Consider the following 14021-nt stretch of genomic DNA (forward strand, 5'->3'; position numbering starts at 1 on the left):
TCATTTGATAGGTTAGATCCTAAACCCCCCTTTTTAGGCCTAAAAAACTAGGACCTCCTTGTTCAAACCCAAAAACTCACTTCCAGATCTTTAAACTTGGTATTCACCATTAATTTACCATCCCCTAACACTTTTTCACATAAAAAAACCACCTCCTTAAGGTAGATCTTTTCTTACTATACTCATACCTCCATTTCCATGCTTTTTCTCACTCAATCTCTTAGTCTAGGGTATCAACACTTCCTCTCCATGTTATTCCCTGCACATGTAAGGTTAGAGACACATATAATACAATATTCCTGACCCATTACACAAGAAATAGAAACCACATAAAGTGGAACGGGTCATATTTGCATTGTGACTCTCAAAACTTCCAAAAACAATCACCTACAATAGATTTTAGGACAACGAAATAGAAGTATATCAAATTTGAATATAAAACCTTCAATAGAAATATTAAATGATATTAAAAACAGTCCTCTACATTTCCAAATCTATTTCCAATAAAAAATGAAGCAAAGAAGAAGAGTTTCAGACCAATAAAGTGCATATTTTAGACCAAAATTGCAAGGAAAACCTTGTATTTTTATTGCCAAACCCCAAATTCTTACAATGCCAAGAAAATATGACCCTCTACCTCTTCATTTTGGATAATTACAAACATATTTAAACCTATTCCCTTCATGGAAACTGAAAACCAACTCTTAACCACCCACACAACCACTTTTGGGCATTTATAACTATAATTTATTGTCAAATTGACACTTCTAGTTGTCAATTGAGAAGTTTTTAACCCTTTTGCATCTTGACACTTTATAATCAACTTTATTATATTAATATGGTCACACAAGAGCTTATGAAACTTAAAATTCTCATTAAAAACTTATTCTACCCATTGGACCCCATTACATTACTCATTTTGACATTATTTTCCCAACATGGCAATTTTGACAACTTATTACAAAATGACTCAATACATGAGTTTTATGAATCTCAATGGCATTATTATCCATGTTTAAAATATCAAATGGTCATTTTAACCTTATAGACTTAATATCTCATTTATCTTCATTATGGCCTCATGGTGGCCAATCTTGTCTTGGGTGCTCCTGCACCATACTCCCCACCTCAAAAATTTCCAAGTCTCTTGGAAATGGTGTACCCGCAAAAACAAACAAACATAAAATATGCACCATCTTTCCTTTTTAGTGTTCACATCTTCACCTTGGGTTTGTATTTGTCATTCTTTTCACTTCCCATCCATGTTTTATCTCTTGTACCCCTCATTGCTTCTTTTTCTTGTTGAATATTCTCCTCCATGCTCTGATTAGGCTGCTCCCATATGCTCTCTATCTGAATTTCATGTTCACATATGCTAAAACATCTGATACTCTGACTCTTTCCATTTATCTTCACTCTTGGTTTCCTATTCATTATCAAAATCAACAAAATCAAGAAGCAATAGCATGCCCCTTCCGCCATCTAACTTCTACCAACATCCATCATCTTCACCATGTTTAGAATCTATGTCACAACAACATACATCTGCAAAAAAATCAAACTTACCACCCAAAGACAACTCATAGTCTTATCATTGATGTCAAGAAATTGATTATTTGATTCAGTATGATGCTACCATATCTTAAGAAGATTGATTAGAAGAGAATTAAGATGTCGGTAAAAGACATAGAAAGAATGTGATGAATAAAGGGAGGAATAAGTTATTCAATGGACAACTATTACCAAGTTAGAGAATGATGAGATCATGATGTTTAGATTGTTTTGATATCCTACATATGTTGTTGATTGTAAGGTTAATACTATACTATGTTACCGAGCAAGGAAGCTAGTCAGTAAACCCTAAGGTTATCGATATTGGTTAATGAAGGTGAAATGTCTACCGAGTAAAGTTTAGTATTTAGCGAGTTACAACCCAGTTATGATAGTGTGCATGGGATGGATAAAAACATTATTTAATGAAGGACAATGATTAGCTAGAAATGTATAAATGACTGGTATGTCATGTATGAAGTTTGTTAAGGATCTATGGCAAAGGAAAATCAGCAGAAAGATCTACAGCGCAGATTGAACCGCAATAACCATATGCAAGTTCCAACAAGGGAATGCAAGTCCCAAGGTAAGGTAAAACATTTTCAGATCGAAAGGATACATTGAACCTAGTCAAGTTTGAAGATTTGATGGCTAAGATTGATCATGGGAAATGTGATCAAGGAGATTTAGCGGTTAGCAATTATTTATAAATAAGGAATTGTTGATAAACAATGTATGTGGGCAAGTGTATGCATAGGGTTGCTACATAGTGATTACCGAGCACATAAGCTTGAAGACCTGTTTGAATAAAAGAGTAGAGAGCACAACAAAGGGACAAGATAAGTCTTATGACTAGATTGTTTTGAGCAAATAAGAATCTGCTTTAGCATTTTTTAGATGTGAAGTTGCAGATAGATTTTATTACTGTTATTTTGTAAGTGACATAAAATCTCTTAATCGAGTGGACTTAACAGTCTTATATGTAAACCCTCCAGCAAGGTAACATTCTAAATGAGTGTTTGAAATCCTTTGAGAAGGTCACTTCTAACGAAGTGAAGATCCTAACAAATCTGAGGGAAATCCCTTAACCGGGTCACATCTAGCAATGTGTTTGTAATCTTTAACAAGATTTTCTTTTAATTGAGCATACTCTAGAAGAGTATATTTCTTAGTGGGTCCAAAATCCCACAGTGGTTTTTCCGTATTTGGGTTTCCACGTTAAATTTGGTGTTATGAGTGTTATGATGATTATATTCTTATGAGTTTGCATGTTTAGTAGTTTAGGTTATATTGTTGAAGTATAAGTTACCAAGGTTGAATCTATTGATTTTATGGAAGTTTAAGTTTGTATGATTTACATCAAGTATCAGAACTAACAATTGGTATGAGAGCTAAGGACTTGGGAAGAAAAAGTTTAAAGGTACTTGAGGCAAATATCTGAAGATGTATAAAAAGGATGCACCGAAGCTGAACAAGTCAAGTTTCTCCACATGGTAGAAAAGGATGAAGCTGCATTTATCAAGAATTGGAGAATATGCAACATATTATTTGGAGAATGATTATATTGGACCAAGCACCAACCCTATGACCTTGGAAGAGATAAAGGAAAAGCAAGAACATATTCAAGCTATAATTGAAATAATATCAGGATTGACCGACTCATAGTTTAATGATCTAGAAGGTTGTAATGATGCAAAAGTGATGTGGACTAAGCTCATATCTGTGTATGGAGGTGATGAACATGTTCAAAGAGCAAAAGTAGATAGTCTAAGAGGACAACTTGAATCCATGAGGATGAATGAAGGTGAGAACATAACCCAATATAGTACAAGACTAAAGGAGATTGTCAATCAAATTAAAGGAGCAGGTGGAACTATTGAAGAAAAGGATATAACAAGTAAGTTGTTAAGAACCCTTCTACCAGCTTATGTTATTCAAGTCTCTGCAATCAATGAATTGAGATTTGTACCTAACATGCCATTTTCTTTGGATGCTACTACTGGTAAGCTACATGCATTTGAGTTAAGTAATTCTATCTTCGGTAAATAAAGTAGAATCTGCATTCAGTTCTTTTCATATTGGTGAATCTGATGATTACAATGATAGAATGAGTAAGTACTCTGAAGGAGATCACAGTGGAGCAAGTGAAATATTTTGCATGAACATGGAAAACGTGCATAGACTGTATAAGGAAATCAAGAAGCAAGAAGAATTTGAAGTATTATTAGCCAGAAGGTTACTGAGAGGAAAAGGTAAGTATAAAGGAAAGCTACCTTTAAAATGTTTCAATTGTGATAAAATAGGACATATGGCTTCTAACTGCCTTGACAAAGAATCTAGTGAAAAGAGAGAATACCGAGATAACAGGTAGAAAGATAACCAATACAGAGGACATCGAGACTTCAGAAGGATAGATAGAAAGACATTTCTAGTAGCAGATGAGGAATCCAATGATGTCAAATTTGATGAAATTGATACTGAGGAAGTTTTTTATGTGGCTATTAAAGATGGATCTGATGAGGAAAGGTATGAAGAAAAAACCCTAATATCTCACATAAATAATAATGATTCTTGGATCATAGATAGTGGATGCTCACATCATATGATAGGTGATAAACCCAAGTTTGTTAAATTAGAAGACTATGATGAAGGCTATGTAAGATTTGGTAATGATGCACCATGTCTGGTGAAAGGTAAAGGATCTATAACACTTCTTGAAAATGCTAAATGTGATGATGTATACTGGGTTGAAGGATTGAAATACAATTTGTTGAGTGTAGCACAACTAAACAATACAGGATACCAAATATAATTTCAGAAAGGAATTGTCAAAGTTCATGACAAGCATGGAAAGTTAGCTGCTACCGAGACACAAACAAAAGGTAATACATTTCATCTTGACTCAACTTGGAACAAGAGTCTTTATGCAAAGATAGATGATACCTGGTGTATATGGTGAAAATGGAAAACAACAATGTTAAAAGACCAAATGAATTCAGCCACAAAACCCTAGCCTAACAACAACAAAGATCCATCATAACATATGAAGATTACCTAAGACAATGCAAATCAAATGAAATCACAAAGACTATACCATCACATGTCCAATAGGGTTTGGATCTCCATTCTTCCTATCTCCATTGATCTTGCTTGATATATTTGCTCTCAGATTTTATGTGCACAAGAGCTCAACAAAGAACATAAATGTGGTTGCAATTAGGATCGCATATGAAAGTGCAAAAGGCATAGTGTAGTTGAGTGCACAATTAAGTTAGTTTGCTGGGGTTGATAATGAAGGAAGCATCTCCTTATATAGAAGACACTATAAGAAATGGAGGGATAAGATTAAGAGGTGTAAAGGATAAATGGTCGGCTATGATTAAACGGTAGGTAGAAAAAATAATAAAATAATGAGAGGGTAGGTAGTGTAGGAATTAAGAGATGAATGACATGTGTCATAGGTAGAAAAGGATAATGAATTAATTAAATAAATAAAGATTTATTTAATTAATGAAGTGGGATCAATTAAATAAATAAGAGTATTTATTTAATTTAGGAAAAGGATAATTTAAATAAATAAATATTAATTTAAATGAGAAATAAGGCTAGAAGAGGATAAATGAATTAATTAAATAAATAAAGATTTATTTAATTAATAGAAGAATTAGGCTAAAGTAATTAAATAAATAAAATATTTATTTAATTAGATTGGACAATTTTAGGTGTCTACATTTTGCCCCTCTTTGAGACAATCCAGCTTGTTGCGTTGTTTCAAAGAAGATGATATGAACTGATACAAAGTTGCCCCAAGATGGGAATGATATGCCCCCTCGAGAGATCGGATGAAAATGTGTGAAAAGATTGCAGACAATCTCTCAATAAGAAAGAAAGGCTAGAATGGACTGACCGGATAGGATAGAGTAATAAAGTCACGGGATAAAGAAGGCTGTCTCGGGAGACGAGGGATAGGATAGGGGCTAGAGCAGTCTATAAAATAGACCATGAGGGGAATACATCCTCATTGTCATCCACACATTCAAGAGATCAGAGTGCAGAGAGATAATAGAGAAGCAGTAGTAAGCAGTGATGGCATTGGTGCATAGATTTGATCATGTTCGCTGATTTCAGAGGCTAGTAGATGCAAGAGAGTTGGTAAGTACCACAAAACCTCCTTGTACTTTGTCACATGAAATGTTGTCATTAATGCATCTTAGGTAGTGCAATAAATGTGCTTTAGGATAATGTCAAAAAAATGTCAAAAACATGTAGGCATGTCTGTGTTGGTGCCAGGCGCGTCTAGGTTGGCTAGGCATGTCTGCATTGGTGTCAGGCGTGTCTATGCTAGAGAAAGCGTCTGTGCTAGATGCAAGCGCATCTGCATTCTGCAAGCACATTTGTGAAATGTGGGCATGTCTGTGTAGGACAGGCATGTTTGTGCAGAATAGAGGCATGTCTGTGTATTTCAGGTGCATCTGTGTAGAGCAGGCACGTTTGTGTAGTCTATAAGTGTATTTATATCATGAAGGTGTGTTTATGTCTTCAAGGTCAAATTGGAAGTTCTGTGATGAACATACGTTGTCGATTGGATAAGCTATTGAGAGGATACACTCAAGAAGGTCCTCTATTGAAGACTAGGATAGCAGATAGGGCTAGGATTGACAATTTTGTGATAGAACATACATTGCCAATTAGGAAAGTACTCAAGAGGATACACTCAAGTAGAGGCCCTAAGATAGGATAGATCGAGGCACTTTGTGATGAACAGGGAGTACCAAGACATAGTACTGTGTGATGAATAGGGAGTACCAATAGGAGCAGCACTATGTGATGAACAGGGAGTGCAAAACATGTAGTACTTTGTGATAAACAGGGTGTACCATGAGGATAGAAGCAACACTTTGTGATGAATAGTGAGTGTCACTAGGATAAATAGCAAAACTTTGTGATGAATAGTGAGTGTCACTAGGATAGATAGCAATAGTTTGTGATGAACAGTGAGTGTCACTTTGACTGAGATGATTGATTTGCTTGACTGCAGGAGTACTTGCCTATACTGGAGTCACGAGAGAGATTCCCGTCGACTCAGAGGTTATGACTAGAGTTGACATTCAAGGAAAGGGCTGCCATTGAGGTTATGGGTCTGAGATATATTCTATATGTGCCTGAGTTTCGGGTGAATATGGGATTGTTGACTGCACTTGCTAAGAGGTGGCACTCTAGGACATGCACATTTGATTTGCTGATGGGTGAGATGATAGTCACCTTAGAGGATGTATACAAGATACTGAGGATACTGATCGATGGGGAGCTGATACCCTATGATCAAGATGGAGACAAGGAGGCATTAAGACGAGTGTTCTGGGATCCACGACTAGAGATGAGGGCTAGACACATGGCATGGGACACAATGACAGTGACAGGACTGACACTACCAATAGTGCTAGGAGTGATCAGTGGGTTCATGTGTCTAGATAGGGAGACAAGAGGGTTGGTTGTGGGCTGAGGGAGCACCTTGGAGACACTAGTTACACAACATACTAGATATGCCTAGGGACCATGCATGCTGGCACACTTATACTATGAGCTTCATCAGTTTGTTTATCATGGATCCATAGTATTGGGCTGTGGAGTTACATTGTTGCAGGTTTGGGCATATGAGCATCTGCCAGTCATACAGCCGATACATTTTAGAGGTCAGGGTCATGGACATAGTTTTGTGCACTTGTATGATATGATTACCTCACAACCACGGATTGGTAGGATGGAGCACTGGCGTCGACTGATCGATGAGATTGACACTGTGATATGGAGGTCATACCATGAGTGTGAGCAGTGGGGGGATGACGTAGTGGAGCTACCCTATACCTTCAGGAGCAGATATCTGATTGGGTGGATGCCCTATGTATTGGAGAGGCAGTTAGTGGATAGGGTATGGAAGTAGTTTGGCAGGATCCAATGGATGCCATGAGGTTCTGGTATGTATGTGCGGATAGTGCGAGACCAGGCACACTTTGGGCCACCATTATCATATGATCAGGCTATGATGTAGCTGGTAGAGATGGTTCCCATGCCATGGGATATGTGGCCTAAGATTGAGGATGCAGGTATGGATGCAGAGTACACTACATATTGGGCAGAGCATCCATTTCCATGCCTGACAGACCCAAGTGAGCAGATAGATGGAGATGGAAGAGGGGATGAGGATGATGATGGAGATGGTGGGGGTAGAGGCCGACAGAGGAGGCGGGGTGTAGTTGAAGAGAGGAGAATGGCTCCATGGAGAGAGGGTGGGGAGGAGAGACAAGCTTGGGTAGTGAGGGGTCATGGTGGATTACCATTACAGGTGCTAGCAGCCCAAGGTCGTAGACACATGTAGGGACAAGGATAGAGGCAAGTACAGCTATAGGCAGAGGCATAGGCACGACCACCAGTATAGGGGGCCAAGGAGGAGGAGGAGAGCTATTTGAGCTGATGGAGATTTTCCAGGGACATGCAGATGAGATCCAGGACCTAGAGTGGGAGACAGCTAGGCTCAGGAGATAGCTGAGGGATACTGAGTGGGAGCGAGATTAGGCTATCCAGCGCTTCACTGAGGTTGAGATAGCACTAAGGTCTAGGAGGTAGGTGGTAGAGGACACAAGGGCTAGATACTCCTATGTTCTGTGGGTAGGGGAGGAGATAGGTTATTGGCAAGACCTATACTACGGGGCAGTGCCACCAAAGCAGTTGGCGAGGAGCTTCCATAGACCATCGCGAATAGCGATGGCTACTGGAGGGAGTCAGAGGAGATAGGCATCCAGCGGTCGGGTTATGGGTCCTCCACCACCACTAAATAGAGGGGATAGGAGAGATGATCCTGGGGCGGGTCCTTCTAGGGCTTAGACTCCATCGAGGCCAGGAGGCTCCGAGGGAGGGAGTTCATCATAGCCATAGAGGGCTCCCTATGTATTAGTTTTGTACCATTTTGTATTATGATGTAGAAACATTCAGGTGATTGTAGCCATATGATTTTGACATCATTGTATCATGACACTTATGATTATATATATATATGAGATTCATCCTTGCGGCAACTATATGCATGTGTACCAATGTGATGTTTCTATGTGATGCAAATATGTACAAAATGAAATGCAATATTTTTGTTCTTTTATGTTTTTAAATGTTATGTATGATGCAAATGTGAATGTATGAAATGCAGATGACTATGATAATGCAAATGATTATTTACTTGATAAAAATGTAAGATTGCTAATATGTGTTGTGTGCAGGATGTGATGTAATTGTAATATCTATATCTATGTATGAACTTTTAACATGTGGTAATGCAGGTGCAAACTACTTGAATTGCAAATGTTTTTGGCATGTCATTATACTCAGTTATGTGATAGTAGGCTACATGGACTCAAGATGTAATATGGAGGTCAATCAAGAAAGGGGGATGGAAGATAGAAGATATGAAAGTGAAAGAGCTTCATGTGCATTATCATCATTGAGCTTTATTATGGAAAGTAGGTTATGACAATCGAAGCATATGTTCAACCTAGAAAGTCATTGTACCCGTTTGCATGGAGATAAGATAGTTGCAAATAAGGATTGCCCCAGTTCATACTAGACTCACAGTGTCCTCATATCCTTGGACAAGTCAAAGCATTACTAAGAGACAATCCACAGATAGCAAATACAAATAGTCGACGATACCCCATCCTTGACTTTCTAGTCAAAGACATCCTGGAGATAGAATCCCTAGTCAGAGACATCCTGAAAAAGCTAAAATACATGTCACCAAAAAGATAAAATAAAAAAAAAACCAAGACTCGACACCAACATCCACTGTAGTCCTCAAGTTTAGTGTCTCTTGTCACTTGTATAAGTTTATTTGATTATGGTCACAATGCTTACTTTCACAAAAAGGATAGACAAAACTAAACCATAATGTTGTCTGAGTCTGTTGAAAGATTTGATTTGTTGAAGCCCATTGTTGCTATTGTGTCTCATCTGAAACTGACTGAATTCATGCAAATGATACTTTATTGCGGAGAAGACGAAACCTTTTTTGTGGATTGGTGATGCAAATGTTACTTTATTGTAGATTGTGCATGAATATACTGAAGAAAACTAGAAGAAACTATACTCCTCAGAACAGGTGATGCTCTCAGTTCCACACCCATCACTAGACGTAGGATTTGCCTTAGCCACAAATAGGAGCTGATTTTTTTTTTTTTTTTTAATTTTTTTTTTTGTATTTTTGAAATGGGATACTCTGAAGAGCTATGTGTAAAACTAGAGAAGGTGCATGCTGTTGATAGGATCCTCCAAAGGTTCACCCTCTATAGTTGAGAGTTGATATGCACCAGATCCATATGCTACTGTGATGATGTAAGGACCAAGCTAGTTTGGTTCGAACTTGCCCTTCTTCTCTCTGTCTTGTTGATTTTTAGGATTTTCCTTAAGAACTAAGCCACCCACCTCAAATGTGCGAGGCTTCACTTTATGATTGTAGCTGTGATTCATTTTTTGTTGATATGCCTTGAGATGATTAAAAGCAGTTTGTCTTCGTTCATCCAATAGTTCAAGTTCTTATAAGCGAGAGACCCTGTAGTCTTCATCACTGATAATGTTTTGCAAAGAGACTCATAAAGAGGGTAACTTGACCTCAATAGGCAAGATAGCTTTAGTGTCGTAGACAAGTGAATAGGGTGAACGCTTGTGCGGTAAGCCGAAAGTATGGGATTAAGTTGGATATGCCAATTACGGCCAACATCATCTACTGTCTTTTTCATGATTTTAAGGATTGTTTTGTTAGACGCCTTAGCTTGACCATTACCTTGGGGATAATAAGGTGTGGAGAAATGATGGGTAATATGGAAGCGGTCACAGAGTTCACGAACATCCTGATTTTTGAATGGATGCCCATTATTAGTGATAATGGAAATAGGAATACCATGTCGACAAATGATATAGTTGAGAGTGAATGTAGCAATTTGTTTTCTAGTGACTTGTGTAAGAGGCACCGCTTCGATCCATTTTGTGAAATACTCTATGGCAGTGATGATGAATTTATGACCGTTGAAAGATGGAGGGTTAATCTTGCCTATGAGATCGAGTCCCCACTGACAAAAGGGCCAAGGAGTCGTAATTGGTTGAATTTCTTGTGCTGGCGCATGGATGAGGTCTCCATGAAGTTGACACTACTTACATTTCTTGACAAACTGATATGAGTCTTTTTTCATGTTGGGCCAGTAATATCTAGTGCTGATGAGTTTCTTGGCTAAGGTAGGACCACTAGAATGTGGACCACATATCCCTTCATGTACTTCACATAACACAATCTGAGCTTCATCGGTTTCTAAACATCTAAGAAGAGTGCCATCTAGACCTCGACGGTATAGGATATTGGCTAAAATGATGTATGGAGAAGATTGGCGAATGAAAGTGCGACATTGGTTATTGGATAGGTCAGGAGGTAGGATATTGTCATGAAGGTATGTGAAAATGGAACCATATAACTAGGACTCAGGACCGACGACACTCATCTCAGTAGGAGTGATTTCATATGAGGGAACCAAAAGGTTATTGACTAAGAACTCATAGCGAGTCTCATCCTATTGTAGATCAATTAGTGAGGCAATTTTAGCCATGGCATCCGCGGCTCTATTATGCTCTCTTGGTATCTACTCAAAGTCTATCTTCGGGAACACTTGTTTCAAGTCATCCACCATTCTTTTATAGGGCATTAATTTCTCATCCTTTGATTGGTAGTCATTAGTTGCTTGAAAAATTACAAGTTGAGAGTCCCCAAAACCACAAAGTTCCTGGATCTTCCACTGAACTGCAATCTGTAATCCAGTTGTTAATGCCTCATATTCTGCTATGTTATTAGTGCAGGGAAATGATAATCGATATGATTTAGGTATAGAATCCCCTTGAGGAGTTATGAACAGGATGCCAGATCCTGCCCCATGTTGTGTGTATGTGTCATCAAAGTATAGTTGCCAAGGCTGTGCATGTGACACTATTAAAATGGATTCATCTAGAAATTCTGAAATTAGAGGAACATCATCTAACATGGGAGCATCTGCTAACTAATCTATGATAGCTTATCCTTTTATTGTTTTTCTGTCCACATACTTGATGTCAAATTCACTCAGGAGCATCAACCATTTGGCTAGTCACCCAATAAGTGTTTCTTTATTGAGAAGATATTTCAATGGATCGATCCTTGCAACCAACTTAGTTTTATGAGTTAGCATGTAATGTCGTAATTTTTGCAAAGCAAAGACCACAGCGAGACATGCACACTCAATTGGTGTGTAGTTTAACTCATTACCCCACCAATGTATGATTGATATAGTATACTACCTTTTCTTTGCCCTCAACAAGTTGTTGTGCTAAGAGTGCCCCCATTGCTGTTGAAGTAGCTGATATGTATAGTAATAGAGGTTGATCTGGAACTGGTGGCATCAAAACTGGTGGATTCAGAAGATAATCTTTGAGTGTCTGGAAAGCTCATTGACAATTATCATCCCATTTGAATTTGATGTTTTTATGTAGCAAGTGCTGAAAAGGATTACACTTATCTGCAAGTTGTGCTATGAATATTCGTATGGATTGGAGTCTCCCTTGCAAAGATCAAAGTTGACTGATATTTCTTGGTGGTTGCATCTTTAGGATGGCCTTGACTTTTGTTGGATCAGCTTCGATTCCTCTTTTTGATTCAATGAATCCCAGGAGCTTCCCAGAGGTTACTCCAAAGACACATTTCTTGGGGTTTAATCTTACTTTATACTTTTCCAACTGATCAAAGATGACTAAAAGTATGTCCAAATGTGTATCTCTATCTATTGATTTACCCAAGAGGTCATCAACATAATCTTCCACAGTAACGTGCATGAGATCATGAAAGATAGTAGTCATGGCTCTTTGATATGTAGCGCCTGCATTTTTTAACCCAAAGGGCATGACATTCCAATAGAAAGTTCCCCAAGGACAAGTGAATGCTATTTTGTGCTGATCCTCAGATGCGATTTTTATTTGACTATAACCAAAGAATCCATCCATCAAAGATAACATCGCATGACCTGCTGTGAGATTGACAATCAAGTCAATATTTGGTAATGGAAAATCGTTCTTAAGACAAGCTTTGTTGATGTCTTTGAAATTTGTACATATTTTGATACTATGATCTGGTTTACTGACAGGCACTAAGTTGGAGATCCATTTGGGATAGTCAATTGGGCATATGAATCCGACATCCAATAATTTCTCAAGCTCTGCTTTAACTAATAATGCCACTTGTGGATGCATCTTTCTTAATTTCTATTTCACTGGTTTTGCCCCCAGTTTAACTATCAAATGATGCATTACCAAATCCGGATCCAATCCAGGCATATCAGCGTATGACCATGCAAAGTTGATTTATTGTTCTGTGAAGAAACTTATGAATTTTGACCTTTCTGACTCTGTCAAAGATTGAGCCAAGAATATGTTGTGTGGAACTTCTTCTATGCTAATGTTTGTTTTGATAGTCTCCTCTACCAACATGGATGAATTTTCCTCATATGATGTTGGGAGAATGTCGAGCCTTCCATCTTCAGGTGCCTCAAAGAGGTTTTCACCCTCAAATACGTCCTTTCTTTTTACTTTTTTGGGGTCAGACAGCACCACAATGTGGTTTTCGCCATAAGACCCCTGGTTTGTTTTTATTTTTATATTTTTGTGACTGGAAGGCCCGAAACCCTCACCAAAATATGCCACGCTATTGAGTTCTATAGTGTATCCCAATTTATGGTCCCCGGGGGGAATATCATCTTGTATGCCAAGATAGTTAATAAAAGCTTCATCATTTTGGAATGTGTCAAATTGTGCAGGTCCTTCATGGTCCCAGTCAATAAGTTGGTGGTGAACAAGGGGAAGGCCTTTTATGTCTTCAAAGTTAGTGGGGCTAAGAGTGAAGATGCAGTTATATTCAGGTATGTCGAGGTAGTTATCAAGGTCATCATTGGCACTGTCCTCATCAGTCTCGATCCCGAACGAATCCAAATTATCATCAGTAGTAGCGCATTTTGGGACAGGTGTTCTCATTCTATGTGATTTTAACCTAGGACCTAGAGGCAAGGACTGTATGGGATCCTCCGGGATTGTTTCTTGAACAAATTTGAATTTTCTATAAAATTCCTCTTCTTCTGTGGGTTAATCTAGATCTCTAAATGTCTCGGTGAGCTCATAGTCACTGGCGGATTTGTTTGAACCACAATACCATTCATTGGAGTCTATGGAATAGCGATTCTCTTATTGAATTTTGGTAGCTTTGATTTGTAATGCTTCTTTTGTCCTTTGAGTGTGGACCTTGGAAGTCATGAAACCAAGTCCCTTCGAGTGTTCCTTTTTGAATGTCAATTCAGGTTGTAAAGGTTCAATGATGCCTTCCTTTCTTAAGCCAAGGGGGCTTTTTCCATCATACCCAAATT

The sequence above is a fragment of the Cryptomeria japonica genome, chromosome 3 (genome assembly GCF_030272615.1).
Source record: "Cryptomeria japonica chromosome 3, Sugi_1.0, whole genome shotgun sequence".
Lineage (NCBI taxonomy): Eukaryota > Viridiplantae > Streptophyta > Pinopsida > Cupressales > Cupressaceae > Cryptomeria > Cryptomeria japonica.